The following is a 19,792-nucleotide window of genomic DNA, read 5'->3' on the forward strand; positions in this document are numbered from 1 at the left end:
TGTTGCATAGGAAATTTAAAGATAATAGGCAAGATAGTGTGAACTATAAAAGGAACCATTTAGCATGGAAGCCCTTAAGTAAAGTCTGTTCTATTTACATAGAATAGAAATTATCAGCCTGAGAATGAGATATCACCAGTGCTTTTAAGAGGTAGACTAAGGAAATAGAGGCTGTTCTTCAAACAAGACAGGAGCTCTCTCTTGGCTTACGGTTATCCTGACAGCCACAGGCCTCATGGGACTAGCCTATCCAAGCTGTACACTTCAAAGATAAGTTTACCAACAAGGAATATTTCACCTGATGATAATGCATTTCCCTTTATGTGCTTTTCTTAGTGATATGGAAACTTTTTTGAAATATCTTTTGCAAATAAACCATACAATGGTTAAATTGTGCTGTGAGGAAAATCTCATTGCTCAATTTTGAATATGGTTAGACTTTCTTATGTCCATACTGGAACATCAATTAACTCAGTTTTCTCCTAATAGTAGAAAACCAAAATACATGATTTTTATTTACAACTGCAACTTTAAAATAATTTGTATACTTAAATTTTCAAAGAGAAGAGTTAAAATATTTGAAACAAAGATTGATACCTAATGAACGTATAGACAAATAGGAGAAACTCACTTTTAAGGTTTTAATGATGGCACTGTGTGTTGTTTACTCTTTCTACAGAACATGTTGCTTTGATCAAATACCTTCAGTTTTATAGGTGATGGCAATGAGAACAAGAATAACAATAGATAAAATTTAAGTTTTTGATATAATAATTTCACAATCTTGAAAAAATTTTATTCTAGTATATTTTGGTAAAATTATTCAATTGGGCACTATAGCTTTTTACTACATTAACTGTATACTGCTGGACTAAGTTTTGCTTATAGGGGCAAGACCCATTTATGCTTCGTGATTATTTATTACTGATACTAGGCTTTCACTTTTACTGTATCGGAATAGCAATCCTCTTACACATAGAGGTGTTCTAGTTCTCTTTTACAAAACTTAAAACAGCCCATACCTTATCTTTAATATTCTGAATTCAAACGATTGATTCAAGTTCCTGAGGTTATCAGGTTAAGTCTTCTTATGCTCTAACAGAACACACAAGTAACAAACTACAAAAACAACAAACTGCAGATTTGAGTTAGAAGAAGACTACTGCAGCTAACGCAAGCATCAAGAAAATATGCCGGGGCATTTTGTTTATATCAGTGAACTATGGTAAGGGTTGTGGTCTTATGCACAAAACTAAAGTTAAGGCAGTATTATTCTGTATATTTTCTTTTAGCAATAATAATAACTATTTGAAGATCCATTGCATCAAGATAAGTTTATTAATAATTTTCATGGATCTTCACTGACTGAGAGGCATCTGGGATACCTCTGTGTACTCAAGTACATATTCAAACAAACATAGAATGGTTTGAGTGTATCAGTGTATCTTGTAAATTCTCTTAGATGTCATTTCTTGGCTTCATTTTCAGTGACCTTGCCCATCAATTATCTTCATGCTTCTTTCTTTTTTTGTGAGAAAGATCAGCCCTGAGCTAACATCCATGCCAATCCTCCTCTTTTTGCTGAGGAAGATTGGCCCTAAGCTAACATCTATTGCTAATCCTCATTTTTTTTTTTTCTCCCCAAAGCCCCAGTAGATAGTTGTATGTCATAGTTGCACATCCCTCTAGTTGCTGTATGTGGGACACCAACTCAGCATGGCCGGACAAGCGGTGTGTAGGTCCACGCCTGGGATCTGAACCTGCGAACCGTGGGCCTCCGAAGTGGAGCGTGTGCACTTAACCGCCACGCCACCGGGCCGGCTCCCCCTGCTGCATGAAGTAGATCCTTAAACGGACCCTCAGGGTTCACTCTTACTCTACTATCATGGATTTTTATTTCAGTTTGGGTTACCTTTCTAAAATACAAATCTGATCATGTTTCTTGGTTGCTCGAAGCTCTCCAGTGGTCCCTCATTACTCTCATAAAAAGGCCCACCCTCTTACAACGCCTCGTGATCCGCTTCCTTCTCTGTCTCTACCTTTACCCCTCACTGCTCTCTTATTAAAAATGTCCTCCACACACACCTGCATTGTGCACAGTTTCTTTGAGAATTATATTTTGCGAATTAATTTTATTTCAACAAGATGTATAACAATTACTTAGCCTTTCTTTCTGTTTTAGCTGTTGGGACTTTTACCTCATGGCTTTCTCATTAATGCTTGAGCTCTTTTTTTAGTGTTTCTTTGTCACAGTACATCATCTATCTTTTAAAAAATTTCATTATAGATACATGAATTATCTTTTTAATTCATAAGGGATCTGATTGTTAAACACTTGTGTAACTGAAAATATGTGCATGAGTATTAAAAGATCAACAAGAGCCAGTCCTGACAGCCTAGTGGTTACATTTTGACGCTATCACCACTTCGGGGCCCAGGTTTATTTCCTGGTCACGGAACCACACTGCCTGTCTGTCAGATGCCATGCGGTGGTGGCGGCTCACATAGAAGAACTAGAAGGACTTACAACTAGGATATACAATCACGCACTGGGCTTTAAGGAGAAAAACAAAAGGTGGAAGATTGGCAACAGATGTTAGCTCAAGGGGACTCTTTCTCTGCAAAAAAAATCAACAAATTAGCTAGTTTAAAATTCTTGAATGAAAAATAATATGCTCTTTTAGCTTTATTTATTTTTTTCTGTTCTTACAATTTTCTCAGAATTTATTTGAGAACACTATATTTTGAGGTGCTTCTAAAAAAGTCGTCTTAAAAATTTTCTGAAGGCACACGTGGTTTTTCTTTATCCTCGTAGTTGCAAGCAAGTTGCCCAGTTGCATGTAAATGTAAATAGGTTTTAATTACTTTATCTAATCTACTTACCTCATTTTTGTCAATTCAGAGTCTTAATTCAATCACATTCTCAATTAGAGATCCTGTTCCAATGGCTCAGCTTTTACTTTCTTCAAAGAACCAATAGGACTTTGCACGTGTATCTAAATATTCTCTGTGTCAAATCAGTCACTTCTCATTCTTTTACAGTCTTTGTTGTCTTCCGATATATCCAGGTTTTACCGTTCACTGAGCCCGCTTCTGTTCTTTATTTCTCCATATAAAGCTGTAAACATCGAAGTTAAGTCTTTTTATTTTCTTGCCATTCTTCTTATCCAGCCCATCTCCCCTGTGGTTGGCTGTGCTTTCTCCTCACAAGTCATATTAATCATACTGAAGATCCCAAATACTCTTACAGTTTCTCCGATAAATCATCTCTGAATTTTCTGGATGATGTTTGAGGTACGCTGCTTGTTTACTTTGTTTTTGTGTCTTTTGTGTATTTTTATTAGCCCTTTGGGAAATCCGCTGAGACCAACTCTTTGTAACCAGAGAGAATAGGTTGCCTTAGGTCCCATTTGTTCTCTACTTGGGCATTGGTCAAGTACATGTCCCGTATTTCCAGCTAAATTCCACTGTGTCCATGAGACTTACCTATTACGTTTCTGGAAGACTGAAATTGATTTCTCTCCTTTCTCTACTGCCTAGCTCATTGGATACTTTGAACAGATAGAATAACTTTTAAAAATTCCTATCATACACTGCTACTTTTCTTTCAGTATATTTTTGGTGTCACTTAAGAGCTAAGAATTTTATATAAAATAATGCATTTCTTTATGCATAATTTTTATATGTCTTTTACATTCACTTTAAAATGTAAGTTCTTCTGACTTTTTCCTCTTCCTGGTTTGATAATTTTATAGTTTTCTTGCTATCATCTACAGAAATTATCCCCATCATTTTATATTTTAGCACTAAAACCTGTTTTTATTTTTAAAATTAGCAATGACTTGTGAGAGCTTGATGTAATTTGCTCAAAATCAAGTTGAGTGATTCCTCCTATTCTGACATACATTTATGTAATCACTTTGTATACTTTAATGTTTTTCCTTACTCTCTTCCTCTCAAACTCAATAACCAACAACAATTAATGAGATTTCAATTGTCCTATTGCATAAAAAGTCCCAAAAGAATCACCCACCAACATGGTTTGGTTTGTTCCTTAATATGGGTTTTTTTGTAGAATTTCCACTTGTTAAAACTTTAATTTTTTCTTCAGTTTTTTCATCTATGAAATATGAAGGTTAACTCGATGCAGTGTATCTCTGTGTAATTTACAAAATAATCACCTTATGGCCTTGCTAAAAAAGGAAATAACCAGGTTCCAAAATAAAAATATGCTTCATTGGAACTGTGCTGAAATGCAGAAATCTGTCTTTTTATTTTTAAGTACCTTAGATTATTCTGAAGCATGTGGTCCAGTACAGGAACAGTAGACCAAATAATCTTCAATTTCCTTTCTTCTCTGAAAGTATACGTTTCTGATTTCTGGTTTACACTTTTGAAAACAAATGAAAGCTGTGCTGTAAGATTCTTTTAAGATGTTGCATTCCACCACCACGGTGACTCCTGTTTGCCTTCGGTTTCCCTCACATGCCCACTGGAAGCAGCAGAGACTATAGCACTTACCTATTTCTGACCCATCCTTGTCTCCTTGGTACAGTGGGGTGGAGAGCACAGTTGTCTCTTTAGATCAAGGCCCTTGTGTGGAGAATGGTACTCAGGTTGCTGTCCTCAAGGAAAGACACTCAAGCTGCCTCATCTACCCCAGACATGATTTAAAAGATGAGACCCTGGGAGTTGAGCCTCTGCCTGAGGTTGTAAGAGACATAATTTTGGTGGTCCATCGAGGGGACAGAGTATATTTTGAATGTGGAAGGAATGTAAGTCATTTATGGGCAGCTAGAGAAGTGTTTAAGAGACAATGGTGGGGCTGGCCCCGTGGCTTAGTGGTTAAATGTGTGCGCTCTGCTACTGGCGGCCCGGGTTCGGATCCCAGGCGCGCACTGACGCACCGCTTCTCCGGCCATGCTGAGGCCATGTCCCACATACAGCAACTAGAGGGATGTGCAGCTATGACGTACAACTATCTACTGGGGTTTTGGGGCAAAAAAAAAAAAAAAAAAAGAGACAATGGTGATTTTAAAACTTATCAGCTTTTTTTTTGACACTCCTTTCACAAAAATTGGAGTCTAATTCCCCACTTCTCAAATACGGGCCAGCATAGTGACTTAACGTTTAAAAGACAGAAGGTAGTGGAAGTGATGCTGTTTGACATTGGCAAACAGGTTCCTCGGAGGTCTCTCTCATTAGGATTCATGCCTTTGGAGCCCTGAGTGCCCATGGAGGATGTTTGACTACCCTGAAGCTGCCATGTTGGAGAGACCACGTGGAGAGAAAAATTATAGACAGAGATGCCCAAATAGTATGATGCGTTCCAGCTCCGAGATGCTCAAGTCTTCCCAGCTGGGACTCCAGACTCTTGAATGAAGAAGACTTTGGGACAATCCTCTGTCCCCACTCTATAGATGCAATGTTGTGAGAAATCCCAACCAGAACTGCCTGGCCAAGGTGCTCCTGAATTCCTGACCCAGAGGGACTGTGAAAGACAATAAATTGTCAATCACTGGTTTCAACTACTAAGTTTTGAATGATTTATTATTTAGCAATAGAAAATCAATACAGTAATTCAAAAGAGAAATAATAGTCTTTTAAACAAATAATTTTGGAACAATTAGATATCCAAATGCAAAATAAAAAAATGTAAAAACTTAACAGGTGATTTTTTTTAGTTATCTTAGAATTATTACCATAAGTCTGCAAATTTTCCTAACTGAACTATTTTCTCCTTTTAAAATAATGGCTACCTTGAACTATATTTACCACACATTATATATATTATACCCAATCAGACACTCAGAATATTTTTTTGCACAGTGCCAACAGCAATTAATGTGGAGTTAGGATTCATATTTAAGCAGAACTCTTGCTCTTAAACATTTCTCTATCCTGAACATTAGTTGTGTGGATACATCTGAAAAACAGACTCTATAGTTTTGCCACATTTGTTAAAGTAAATATTCTTTTTAAAATACAATACAATTTTAAGCAGGAAATACTTAAATATTTTGGCATTTCCATTACAATTAAAATTATAGTTCAAAAATGTGAAGAGGGTCTCAAATTTAAAAGAGCATGTTGAAAAGTAAATTCTGTTACTTCAATTAACAATAAAATCACCGTAAGTTCACTTTGGTAATAATAAGGAAACACGTCACCACATTATACATTTCAGCTTGCAATTTCTTACTTGAGAATTCATGAAACAGTGTGGTATCTTAATCCCTGATATAGTGGGAAAAAACAGTGTAGTCCTATTGCCTAAATCTGCTCACAGGTGACCTCCATCCACTCCTATTTTGTTTCCACTGCAGTCTGATTTGTTATCTCAAAAGCAGAGACTATACAAATGAGCTGGATATAATGTGTATTTCTGTGAAAAAATATAGTATCCTTCATTCAACTGTCTATATGTAGAGAATAGATCTGAAGAATAAAGGATTTTAGAAAATCAACATCATTTCAACTTATCAATTTGGTTGAAGGGTATGGGAAGATGATATGTGAATTATGATTCTTTAAACATTTCCCTTAAATCCTTCATCTAATGCTTATAAATATCAATGTGCATAAACTCGTTCATCTTGAAGGATGTTTACTTTTTCGTTTAAAGCAAGATGCCAGATAAATAATAGCTATTATTTTTGTGGTATTAAAGTTGGCAGATTTACTCCAAGTTTGTCATCAGTTTGTTGATCTAGAGATTCAAAGTTGATTAATTTCATACCATCCAAAATTACAAAAGGTAACCTGATAAAGCAAGGCAATCAATAAATATACAGAAGATAGCTTGGTAATCATAGCAGCTGGACAAATGAACCAATAGGTCCTTTCTGACTGAATTCGCAATCCTGACAATCCAAACTTCCACTGTGGAGATATGAATGACAGGTGAATGAAAATACCTCTGTTAATGACCATGGTACTACCTCTTCAGATAGTTCTGGAGACAACCTGAAATATATTACCAAAATCAAATAAACATTATAAGTTTGATGTCTCTATGAAGACTACATCCTTCTCCTTCTACAGTTGTTAGTCATCCAAATTATAGTCCAACTGTAGATTCCTCTTTCTACAGTAAGAATATACAAAGGCCCTCTGATTAGATAGGTCCATTTCCCAAACGTCAAAATCTACAGTTACTCCCACGGGAAGATAATTTTACAGCACTGATGATTATTAGTTTCACATTCAGATGGTGACGCTGATTCTGACACCCTTTTTAACGTTTTTTTCTTTCCATTATTAATGATTTGATTAATTCACCACACAGAAACTTTCTAACCATGGGTATTGTCAGTTATCTCAAGCAGTTCTGTCTTGCAACTTCATACTTAGTCCTATGACTTTCCTATTTACTCAATTAACATGTTAACTTTTAATCTAATATGCACATTCATTTACAGACATTGATCACATGAGGAAAATTTCAATAAATGAACGGAATTGATTATATTCATAGCAGAATGGGTGATTTGGACTTTATTTGTAGCACAATTAAGTTAGCAACTCCATATTTCAGAATAATCTTAAATAAAAGACAATTTAGTCAAAATCATGTTATGTATTCAAACAAATGGATATTTGATCAAGTTTTTATTCTTTACATTTTGACTATTTTTAAAACAAAAGACTTCCCTAAAGTTTAATTGTTATTTAAATAGTAATACTAAGGTGGGGAAAAAAGACAGGACAGGTAAATAAAATTGGGATGGGAAGAATCAAAACATCTTTACAACATATTCCAGCTAAAGAAGTGGTGGGGGTCTAACAATCATACTATTCATGAAACTGAGTGGCTAAATCTATGATGCAAAACTTAAAACTGTGGTGCTATCCATAGGTATACAGAGAGTATTGCTCCCTAAAGTGGTGTGCAATCATTTTGCTAAACAGAGGAGTTAACATCTGTGGAGCACCTGTGCTGTGTCAAGTACGTTACTTAATTTATTTTTCAAAGCAATCCTGCAGCGTAGATATCACATTCCCATTTCACAGGTCATGCACTGGGCGCAGACGTAGTGAGGAACATACTCTGTGTTTTAATCAGCACCTAATGATGCAGAGCCCGAATGCTATGTGCGCTACCCCAGGAAGCATCTCCATCTGTGTACTCCCTCCATCATCGTTACAGATTATGAAGCATTTACCGTGTGAATAACCTTACAGTGTAGGGAGTAACATGTACTGCACCAAATTAGATACAAGCTATTATCATAAAGATTCTATTTAAACAAGATCATAAAGGAATATGCTTCCATATATGCCTTTAAATCCTATGACCAACACATTTTTTATAAGAGGGTTTCGTCATATTTGATCAAGCAATTAAAATGCTTATTTTTTTGATTACCAACCTATCAGATATACTGTTTTATCTGCTGTATGACAGCAGATATAATTCAGTAAAATAGTTATTTGTAATTACTTGGATAAATGTAAAAAATACAAGGGCTAAACTAATTTTTTACATTGCCGAGGCCTAAAATATGATGTCTGCTAGACATATGTTTTTCTGTTGAGTTAAATTTGATGGAGTTTTTGATAGAAGAATGTTGGATAATAAAAACTTTAAAAAAATGTAAGGTAGAAGGCTATATAAATGGCTAGAGATCTAATACATATAACTTTTTTGAATTATGGAAGTCTCTGAGGAAAAGATACTTGAGATACTCTGGAAAAGAAAATATTGATAAAATTGTCAACTCTTACACCTTAAAAAATTTTTGTTTTAAATTTATATAGATAGAAATACATAAATAGAAACATAACTGAAAATTGAAATGCATATTTTCAAAATTATTGGCAAATTCAAATATGACATAACTTAAGGTTCTATTTTTTGAGAATATACATACATTCCAAAAAAGATGTTTATTAATTTCCTCCCTAGCACTAGTACAGCTGTGAGAAAGAACCAACAAAAATCAACATCAGCCGCTGTGAACACTTAGGTAGCATGGCCTGACGCAGGTTCTCTGAAGGTTGCTCATGGAGAATCTCTGGAATTCTTTCAGAATAGGCAAGATTCTCCCTAACTTATACATTAATAAAGGAAAAAGAAAGTTTTATCCAGGATTGCTTGTCAAGAATAGTCTAGGACTTATTATTTGCAGCACCTTAAAAGAAAGGACTTTAAATGAAGATAATGTACCCCTTCTTCTCACAAATTAGGAATGATTAAAATACATAATTGCAATATTTAACTGGAAAGTAGCTCAATGCATTGGAAAAGCAAAACATTCATTGAATGCAGTGAGTTTGGCAATAAGAATATTTTCCAAAGTGCTGGATGTGGGTGACTATCTGAAATAGATGAGAAATAATTTTGATCATGAAACAATACAAGAGCCCAAGAAGATATGGTGGGATCTACTAGGAATATTTAATAATGGCTATGTGGCAAATAGATTTTCATATTTGGCAGATTGATTCACTTTTATACGTTTACTCTCTAGTAGAAGACTCAGATTTCACCAGGGCACAATCTAACACAGCATTGAACTTTTTCACGCTTCTGAGAAGTCTGAGCTATGCGTTTTGGACGCAGCCCTACAGCTTGCATAGAGCAATACAGATGTAACCACTGTCACCAGAGAAGGCTGGTGCTGGAAAATACGAGGAAAATGGGAGATAACTCTAACCTTGCAGAGTATCCTGAACATGATCCGACTTCACATAGTGAGAAGAGAAAGGAGTGGCATCAAGCAACATTGCCATTGCCTGACACTTCCAGATTATGTAAATATCGAAGAGAGGACACCAAGGGCACTCAGAGGAGGTGCATGCAGGGGCGTAGAGCAGGGTAGTCTTAAAATATGTTAAGACATAAAGATATTGGAACAACTGGATACTAGTTCTGTCTCTTTCACTACCAAGTTACTTGGATTTTCTGGGCATTATATCTAAAATCCAAGCTTGAATAATTAAATGATTTCTCACGTTTCTATCACTTTGAAAATTCTATTATTTTAAAATTCTCAGTTTTCACTTATTCATGTTTTCTGCTGTAGTAATCTGATTCTTTAAATATAACAGCTGGGTAGAACATTTTTTGTCTATTCTGTGCATTTAAATACTATATTTAAATATCATTTTAATTCATAATTGCCAAGACTTTTCCCTCATTGCTTCTTTCACTTGATTACTAGACTCCATTTTTTGTAACGGAATCTGCACAGTCACACACACACATACACATACATTCACACCGGGTAGAAAATTCTTTTGTCTGCATGGTAAAATAACTTTAAAAATGTAAAAAAAATCTATATCTAAATAAAAACTCAAAATTTGGAAAGAAAATGATTTAAAATAGAAGTGGTATTTCAGTGGCCAATAAGATGCTGTGTTTAAAAGTTCTATTTAAAATATTTTTAACAACTATTAGATTTTGAGTAAAAGGAAGACTAAAATTTTGATTCAGGATGAAATTTTTGTCCAAATGAATTAAGTGTGAATGGTTTTCCTGAATTGTGAATATAATAGTTAATTCATTTGCTTTCTTTGAGCACTCATAAGTGTCAGTTCTATTTACAAAGAACTGTACTGAATCTATTTATAAATACTTGTGTTATCATACTCGTCCATCAAACTCACTTACTATCCAACCAAGTAGTAGAACTAGTGTTGCCTATAAAAGACACTACTTTTTAGTGTCTTTGAAACAAAATTAGTTTTTTCCTGAAAAATAAAATTTCTAATTCCTATGTAGATGTATGCTACTAACACTAGATGATGTGAAGGGTGACACTTTCAGGCCATACTTGTGAACTAGTTAATACTACACCAATTAGATCAATTTTGACCAATTTCATTTACTACTATAACATAGAAGCTCAGTTTATGTTGGCAGATTATGTGTGAGAGGGTGTTCATATTTGCATACACACACATGCACATATGTATATGCACATACACAGATTGGTTATGCTTATAATTTATAACTATAATTTGTAAAGTCATAGATGTTTCAGGGTTGTTCTAGCAAGTAGATAATATACAAATGCACACTAACATTTTGAAAAGTAATATATACAAATTATAGCATGTCAGAATTTCCTTGACAGAATGCTGTAGTACCAAATAGATAGATAGAACTATTGTTTCCATAGTAACAGCATAGGCTTAGGGAACCAAATACAGGAAAAACAATTTTTTAACCTTCATACCTATCCACCTCCATCCACATACACAATAAAAGTTTTTTTGTGTGTATATATATTATTGCCTACACATCATTATCAATAATTAAAAAACAAAATTTGACTATATTCCTCTAATATATCTAAGTATATGTTCATTCTAAAAACTTTGAAAATGTAGATACTTTGGTTTTTTGTTGATTATTTGCTCTTGTTCATGTTATGATTTGATTTCCGTGAATTACTGTGATATAGACATATGATGGATAGATGTAGAGATAGAGATTTATATTTTTGCAATTTTATATGCAGATTAATTCTTATCATCGAGAGAATAGAGCTATATCTCAATTTCAGATGCAAAAGCAAAAAATATATATATATATCAGGATTCTCAACATTGACATAATTGACATTTGAGACCAAATAATTCTTCATTATACGAGGTTCTCCCACATACTATATGATGTTTAACAGCATCCCTGGTCTCTACCCACTACATGCCAGTAACAACCACCACATTCCCAGTTGTGACACTCAAAGATGTCTCCAGACATTGCCAAATGTTCCTTGGGAAGCAAATTAGCCCCAGTTGAGAATGACTGGTCTAATGTTTTAAAAATACTTCTTACAGCCAAATATATAATAAAGATGGTTAGAAATAGATTAAATATTTAAGGATCTGAGCTATTTGAACAATATGTATACAAATTTGTCTGATATATTTGCACTGACTTTCAATCATTCAAATCTTGGATCTTGAAAATATTTTAAATATTAGATAAATCAGCAAACTCCTTTCCTAAAAACCAATGCATTTAATAATACGAAGTAAAAAAAAAAATCACACAATATATGTGTTAGGAACTGTAAAAGATGTAATATTTTGCACTGTTTATAAGCTAATGACCAGCTTGCTATGGTTTTATATATGCTGGTAGAGGAGTTTTTCTTCCCAGTTCAGTTCTGCTCACTCATACTAACAGAATCCTACGGAAACTTGCACCTCTTCAGTGCCCTTTCCTGGGGGACCTAGGGACCAGCAGCACCAAGCAGGCAGCAGCTTCTCCCAGCACCCAGGCCCCTCGGCAGACAGTTTCGCAGCAGAGTCCCTCCAGCTGCCTCAATGCGTGCAGAGTCCCTCCAGCTGCCTCAATGTGTGCAGAGTCTCTCCAGCTGCCTCAACTCATGCAGGTTCTCCAGTTCCCAGCTCCTGCAGCGCACGCCTGTGAACACTCAGCTGCGGGCACTTTCCTCTACCACTGGGCAGTTTTGTAGCAGAGTCCCTGGAACCCCTGAATCACACCTGGCTTCTCCCATGCCCTGTTCCTGCAGGGTGTGACACCCAGCAGCACCCAACAGGGAACAGCTTTCCCTGGCACCCCAGAGCATAGATTTCTGGGAGGTTCCACCACAGGTAAAACAACGCAAGTACTTCTCTGCTGCTCAGTGAGCTCTGGCTGTGCTTCTCCAACAAGATCTGGATGACAGCCTAGGAGACACAGGAGTCTTTCGTGGGCATTCTTTCTCAGCCTTAGGGTTAGTGACTGCTGTTTCTATATGTAGAGTTCTCTTTAGTAATTACTAGGCAATCTCTCCTTAATCCGGTCTTCTGTTATAATTGAAAATTCTTTTTCTTGTTCAAAGTACTGTGTCGTTTCTCTCTCCCGATTGGACATTAACTGATAAAAGTATGAATACAGGGAAATGCAAAATTCATGGGCCACAATTCCATTTATTGATCTTATATCATAAGTTTAAATTTGACTGTCACTTAATATCCTAGCATCATTGTCTTTGTAAGCCTCATTGTCACCATATTTTGTATTCAATATTTAACATGAATCTGGCACTGTTTTTTTTTTTTTCAGTTATTTTATTGTGGTCATGTTGGTTTATAACCTTGTGTAATTTCAGGTGTACATTATTATATATTTGTTTCTGTATAGACTGCATTGTGCTCACCAACAAGAGTCTAATTTTTATCCATCACCGTACATATGTGCCCCTTTACCCCTCTAAGCAACACCCCCAACCCCCTTCCCCTCTGGTAACCACCGATCTGTTCTCATTATCCATGTGCTTGTTTATCTTCCACATATTAGTGAAACCATATGGTTTTTGTCTTTCTCTGTCTGGCTTATTTCACTTAACATAATACCCTCAAGGTCCATCCACGTTGTTGCAAATGGGACGATTTTGTTTTTTTAATGTCTGAGCAGTTTTCCGTTGTATATGTATATCACATCTTCTTTATCCATCCATCAGTTGATGAGTGCTTGGGTTGCTTCTATGTCTTGGCTATTGTGTATAATGCTGCAATGAACATAGGGGCACATAGATCTCTGAATTGTGATTTCATGTTCTTTGGATAAATACCCAGTAGTGGGATAGCTGGATTGTATGGCAATTTCTATTTTTAATTTTTTGAGAAATCTCCATATTGTTTTCCATAGTGGCTGCACCAATTTGCATTCCCACCAGCAGTGTATGAGGGTTCCCTTTTCTCCACATCCTCTCTAACACTTGTTGTTTTTTGTCTTGGTAATTATAGCCATTCTGACAGGTGTAAGGTGATACCTCATTGTAGTTTTGATTTCTATTTGCCTAATAATTAGTGATATTAAACATCTTTTCATATGCCTGTTGACCATCTGTACATCTTCTTTGGAAAAATGTCTGTTTGTACCCTCCACCCATTTTTCGATTGGGTTGTTTGTTTTTTTGTTGTTGAGTTGTATGAATTATTTGTATATTTTGGAGATTAACCCCTGTCAGAGATATGATTTGCAAATATGTTCTCCCAGTTGGTGAGATGACTTTTTGTTTGGTTGATGGTTTCCTTTGCCTTGCAGAATGCTTTTAGTCTGATGTAGTCCCATTTGTTTATTTTTTCTTTTGTTTCCCTTGCCCGAGTAGACACGATATTCAAAAAGATGCTGTTAATACTGATGTCAAAGAGTGTACTACCTATATTTTCTTCTAGGAATTTTATGGTTTTAGATTACATTCAACTCTTTAATCCAATTTGAGTTAATTTTTGTTTATGGTGTAAGATAATGGTCTACTTTCATTCTTTTGCATGTAGCTGTCCAGTTTTCCCAACAACATTTATCGAAGAGACTTTCCTTTCTCGATTGTATGTTCTTGGCTCCTTTGTCAAAGATTAGCTGTCCATAGACGCGTGATTTTATTTCTGGGCTTTCAGTTCTGTTTCATTGATCTGTGTGTCTGTTTTTGTGCCAGGACCATGCAGTTTTGATTACCATAGCTTTGTAGTATATTTTGAAGTCAGGGATTTTGGTGCCTCCAGCTTTGTTCTTTTTTCTTGGGATTGCTTTAGCTATTCGGGGTCTTTTGTTGCCCCATATAAATTTTAGGATTCTTTGTTCTATTTCTGTGGAGAATGTCATTGGGATTCTGATTGGGATTGCATTGAGTCTGTAGATTGCTTTAGCTGATATGGACATGTTAACTATGTATATTCTTCCAATCCATAAGCATGGAATATCTTTCCATTTATTTATGTCTTCTTCAATTTCTTTCAATAATGTCTTATGGTTTTCAGTGTATAAGTCTTTCACTTCCTTGGTTAAATTTATTCCTAGATATTTTATTCTTTTTGTTGTTATTGTAAATCAGATTATTTTCTTGACTTATCTTTCTGCTAGCTCATTATTAGTGTATAGAAATACAACTGATTTTTGTAAGTTGATTTTGTACCCTGCAACTTTGCTGTAGTTGTTGATTATTTCTAATAATTTTCTGGTGGATTCTTTGGGATTTTCTATATATAGAATCATGTCATCCGCAAACAGCGAGAGTTTCACTTCTTCCTTTCCAATTTGGATACCTTTTATTTCTTTTTCTTGCCTCATTGCTCTGGCCAAAATCTCCAGTACTATGTTGAATAAGAGTGGCAAGAGTGGGCACCCTTGTCTTCTTCCTGTTCTCAGAAAGATGGCTTTTAGTTTTCACCATTAAGTATGATGTTGGCTGTGGGTTTGTCATATATGGCCTTTATTATGTTGAGGTACTTTCCTTCTATACCAATTTCATTGATAGTTTCTACCACAAATGGATGTTGGTTCTTGTCAAATGCTTTCTCTGCATCTATTGAGATGATCGCAAGTTTCTTATCCTTGTTTTGTTAATGTGGTGTGTCATATTGATTGATTTGGGAATGTTGAACCATCCTTGCATCCCTGGTATAAATCCCACTTGATCATGGTGTATGATCCTTTCAATGTATCACAGTATTCTATTTTCTAATGTTTTATTGAGGATTTTTGCATCTATGTTCATCAGTAATATTGGTCTGTAATTTTCCTTCTTTGTGTTGTTCTTGTCTGGTTTTGATATCACTGTAATATTGGGCTCATAGAATGAGTTAGCAAGCATTCCATCTTCTTCAGTATTTTGGAATAGTTTGAGAAGGACAGGTATTAAATCTTCTTTGAATGTTTGGTAGAATTCTTGAGAGAAGCCATCTGGTCCTGGAATTTGTTTTTGGGGAGGTTTTTGATTACTGTTTCAATCTCTTTATTTGTGATTGGTTAATTCAGATTCTCTGTTTCTTCTTGATTCAGTTTTGATAGGTTGTATGATTCTCAGAATTTATTCATTTCTTCTAGGTTATCCAATATATTGGCATATATTTTTTCATAGTATTCTCTTATAATCCCTTGTATTTCTGTGATATTCTTTGTAATTTCTCCTCTTTCGTTTCTAATTTTATTTATTCGTGCCTTCTCTCTTTTTTCTTAGTGAGTCTGGCTAAGGTTTGTCAACTTTATTTATCTTCTCTCAGAACCAGATCTTAGTTTTATTAATTTTTTTTTACTGTATTTTTTTGGTCTCTATTACATTTATTTCTGCTCTAATTTTTATTATGTCCGTCCTTCTGCTGACTTTGGGCTTTTTTGTTGTTGTTGTTTTCCTTTTCTGGTTCTGTTAGGTGAAGTTTAAAATTACATATTTGAGATTTTTCTTGTTTGTTGAGGTAGGCCTGTATTGCTATAAATTTCCCTCTTAGAACTGCTTTTGCTGCATCTCATAAGAGTTGGTATGTTGTATTTTACTTTTCATTTGTCTCCAGGTATTTTTTGATTTCTTCCTTGATTTCTTCATTGATCCAATTGTTGTTCCGGAGCATGTTGTTTTGTCTCCACCTATTTGTGGCACTCTCAGCTTTTTTCTTGTAGTTGATTTCTAGTTTCACAGCCTTGTGTTCAAAAAAGATGCTTGATATGATTTCAATCTTCTTAAATTTATTGAGGTTTGCCTTGTTTCCCAACATATGGTCTATCTTTGAGAATGTTACATGTGCACTTGAGAAGAATGTGTATTCTGCTCTTTTTGGATGGAATGTTCTATACATATCTATTAAGTCCATCTGGCCTAGTGTTTCATTTAAGGCTGCTGTTTCCTTGTTGACTTTCTGTCTGGATGACCTATCCATTGATGTCAGTGGGGTGTTGAGGTCCCCTACTATTACTGTGTTCCTGTCAATTTATCCCTTTATTTCTGCTAGTAGTTGCTTTATATACTTTGGTGCTCCTGTATTAGGTGCATATATATCTATAAGTGTTATTTCCTCTTTGTGGAATGTTCCTTTTATCATTATATATTGCCCCTCTTTGTCTCTGATTGTCGTTTTTATCTTGAAGTCTGCTTTGTCTGTTATAAGTATGGCAACACCTGCCTTCTTTGGCTTGACATTTGCTTGGAGTATCACCTTCCTTCCCATCACTCTGAGCCTATGTTTGTCTTTAGAGCTGAGATATATTTCTTGGAGGCAGCATATTGTTGGGTCTTGGTTTTTTAATCCATCCAGCCACTGTGTCTCTTTTGATTGTAGAATTCAATCCATTTACATTTAAAGTGATTATTGATATATAAGTGCTTAATACTGCCATTTTATCCCTTATTTTCCAGGTGTTCTATATGTCCATTGTTTCTTTTCCCTAGTATTTCTGATTACCATTTCGTGTGGTGGTTTTCTCTAATGGTTTTCTCAGTTTTCTCTTTATTTATGATTTGTGGTTCTGTTCTGATTTTTGTCTAGTGGTTACCATGAGATTTGTATAAAAGATCTCGTAGATGTGATAGTCAGTTTTCTGATAGCCTCTTATCTCCATTAGCCTATGCAGGTTCCATCCCTTTCCTCTTCCCTCTCTGAGTTATTGTTGTCACAAATGATTCTTTTTTGTGTTTCGAGTTGTGACTAAGTTGAAGTGTTTGTAATTATTATTGATGCTTTCCTTCCCTTTATCTTTCTTGTTATAATTAAGTGTTTGCTAACTTGTTCTGATAGAGAGATTCAATTTTCTAATTTTGTCTGTCTATTTATCTTCTTACTCAAGGCTTTGTACACTTTTGCCTTTTTGTTACAGGTAGGAGGGTTTCCTTCATCATTTCTTGTAAAGGAGGTCTAGTGGCAATTAACTCTCTCAGCTTTTGTTTATCTAGGAAAGCTTTTATTTTTCCATCGTATCCAAAGGATAGTTTTGCTGGATAGAGTATTCTTGGCTGTTAGTTTTTGTCTTTCAATATTTTGAATATATCATTCCATTCCCTCCTAGCCTGTAAGATTTCTGCCGAGAAATCCAATGAAAGCCTGATAGGGGTTCCTTAGTAGATTATTTTCCTCTGCCTTGCTGTCCTTAGTATTTTTTCTTTGTCATTGACTTTTGCCAGTCAATGGAGACTGTCTGTTTGCATTGATGTAATTAGGAGTTCTATTGGTTTCATGTACTTGTAAATCCAGTTCCTTCCCAAGGTTTGGGAAGTTCTCAGCCATTATTCTTTGAACCAGCCCCCTTCTCCTTTCTCCCTCTCTTCTGTCTCTGGAATACCTATAATCCTTATGTTGTTTTTCCTAATTGAGTCAGATATTTCTTGAAGAATTTCTTCATTTTTTAAAATCTTGGTTCTCTCTCCTCCTGTGCTTGAAGTGTTTCTATATTTCTATCCTCTATATCACTAATTCTGCCCTCCATAACATCAGCTCTATTTTTTAATGGTTTCTTGATTAGGTTTTATCTCATTAATTGTGTCCTTCATATCCAGAATTCCTGATTGGTTTTTTTTTAGAGCTTCAATCTCTTTGATGAAATGTTCCTTCTGCTCACTAATTTTATTCCTGAGCTTATTGAACTGTCTTTCTGAGCTTTCTTATAACTTGTTGAGTTTCTTTATGACAGCTATTTTGAAATCTCTGTCATTTAGATTGTAAATTTCTGTGACTTCAGGATTGGTTTCTGGAGACTTGTCATCTTCCTTCAGCTCTGAATTGTTGCTGTAGTTCTTCATGGTGTTTGATGATGTGATCCTTTGCCAGTGCATTTGTGGTAGTATCGGGTTGCAGATTCCACCTGCCACCACTTGGGGGGAGCAGGAGCTGTGTTTTCTGATCCTGCCCCATCTGCTGGAAGTTGTGTGGGTAGGGCTGCTTTGTGTTTTGGGGGGCTGGAAGCAGCTGCTCTGCAGGTTGTGCTCACATGGGCAGGGCCTCTGTACTGGGCAGGCAGTTCAGGCACTATAGATGGGGGCTCTGTCCTTGGGAGGGGACTGACTGAGTTGTTGCATGCTAGGCAGGAGAGGTGCCTACACAGGGGCTGAGTTGCCACTGAGTTCCTGGGCAGCTATGCTCCGTGGGTGAGTGGGGCTTCTGCATGGGTGGGGTTCCTTCTCACCTGCGCTGTGCTCGTGGGCAGGCATCTTTGTGGGGACTGAGCTGCAGCACTCAGTATAGAGCCTTCCCACTGACAGGGCCACCATGGCATGATGGGCAATCCTGTGGGCCTGGCTAGAGTTCCTAAAACATTTGCATATGGGCTGGGCTGCCCCCACCTCCTCTTACAGTTGCACTGGCCACTGTGTGAGGATCTGTGGCCTGTCTTACTGCCACCAGGGAGGGGAAGAGTTGTGCTCACCTAGTTCCACTGCTTCCCAGGATCTGGTCCATCCACCTTTAGATGAACAGCTGCATGGACCTGTCAGACGTCCTGTTGTGCTTTGCAGGGAATCCTCTGCTGGTTAATGAATGTCCAATTGGTTGTAACTTAGTGGGGAGAGACAAAGAGAACAACTCACTCTGCCATGATGCTGATGTCACTCTCTGGCACTGTTTTAATACATTCATATATGTATCACGTCAGTTAATCTTTACAAAAACCATGTAAGGAAGATAACATTATTTTCCTATCTTTAATAGATGAGTTAACTCATTCTAGATAAGCTAAACGTCTTGTCCAACATTATATAGCTCAATTAAATGGCAAAGTTGAGATTCAAATATAGTGGGTCTGGCTCCAGAATCTATGTTATCAATGCTGTGCTATACTGAATTAAGATTTTCTCACATTTAACATATGCATGTGTCTCTCAAATAAGAACATACTTTTACTACTTGTATTATTAATGTAGGTAAATGTGACCTGATCAACTCTCTATGTCCACCTATCTTGGTTTATTTCTACACTAGCCAAGAAGGACAGTGAAACCTTAGCACAATGTCATATAATTTTCATTTACCATTAATTATAGGTCCAGATCATATCTAAAACTGTATTTATGACAGATACTTAATCAGATACATTAAAGAAGTTTGTCAGAGCAATAAACTATCC

Source organism: Diceros bicornis, chromosome 5 (genome assembly GCF_020826845.1).
Source record: "Diceros bicornis minor isolate mBicDic1 chromosome 5, mDicBic1.mat.cur, whole genome shotgun sequence".
NCBI classification, from domain to species: domain Eukaryota; kingdom Metazoa; phylum Chordata; class Mammalia; order Perissodactyla; family Rhinocerotidae; genus Diceros; species Diceros bicornis.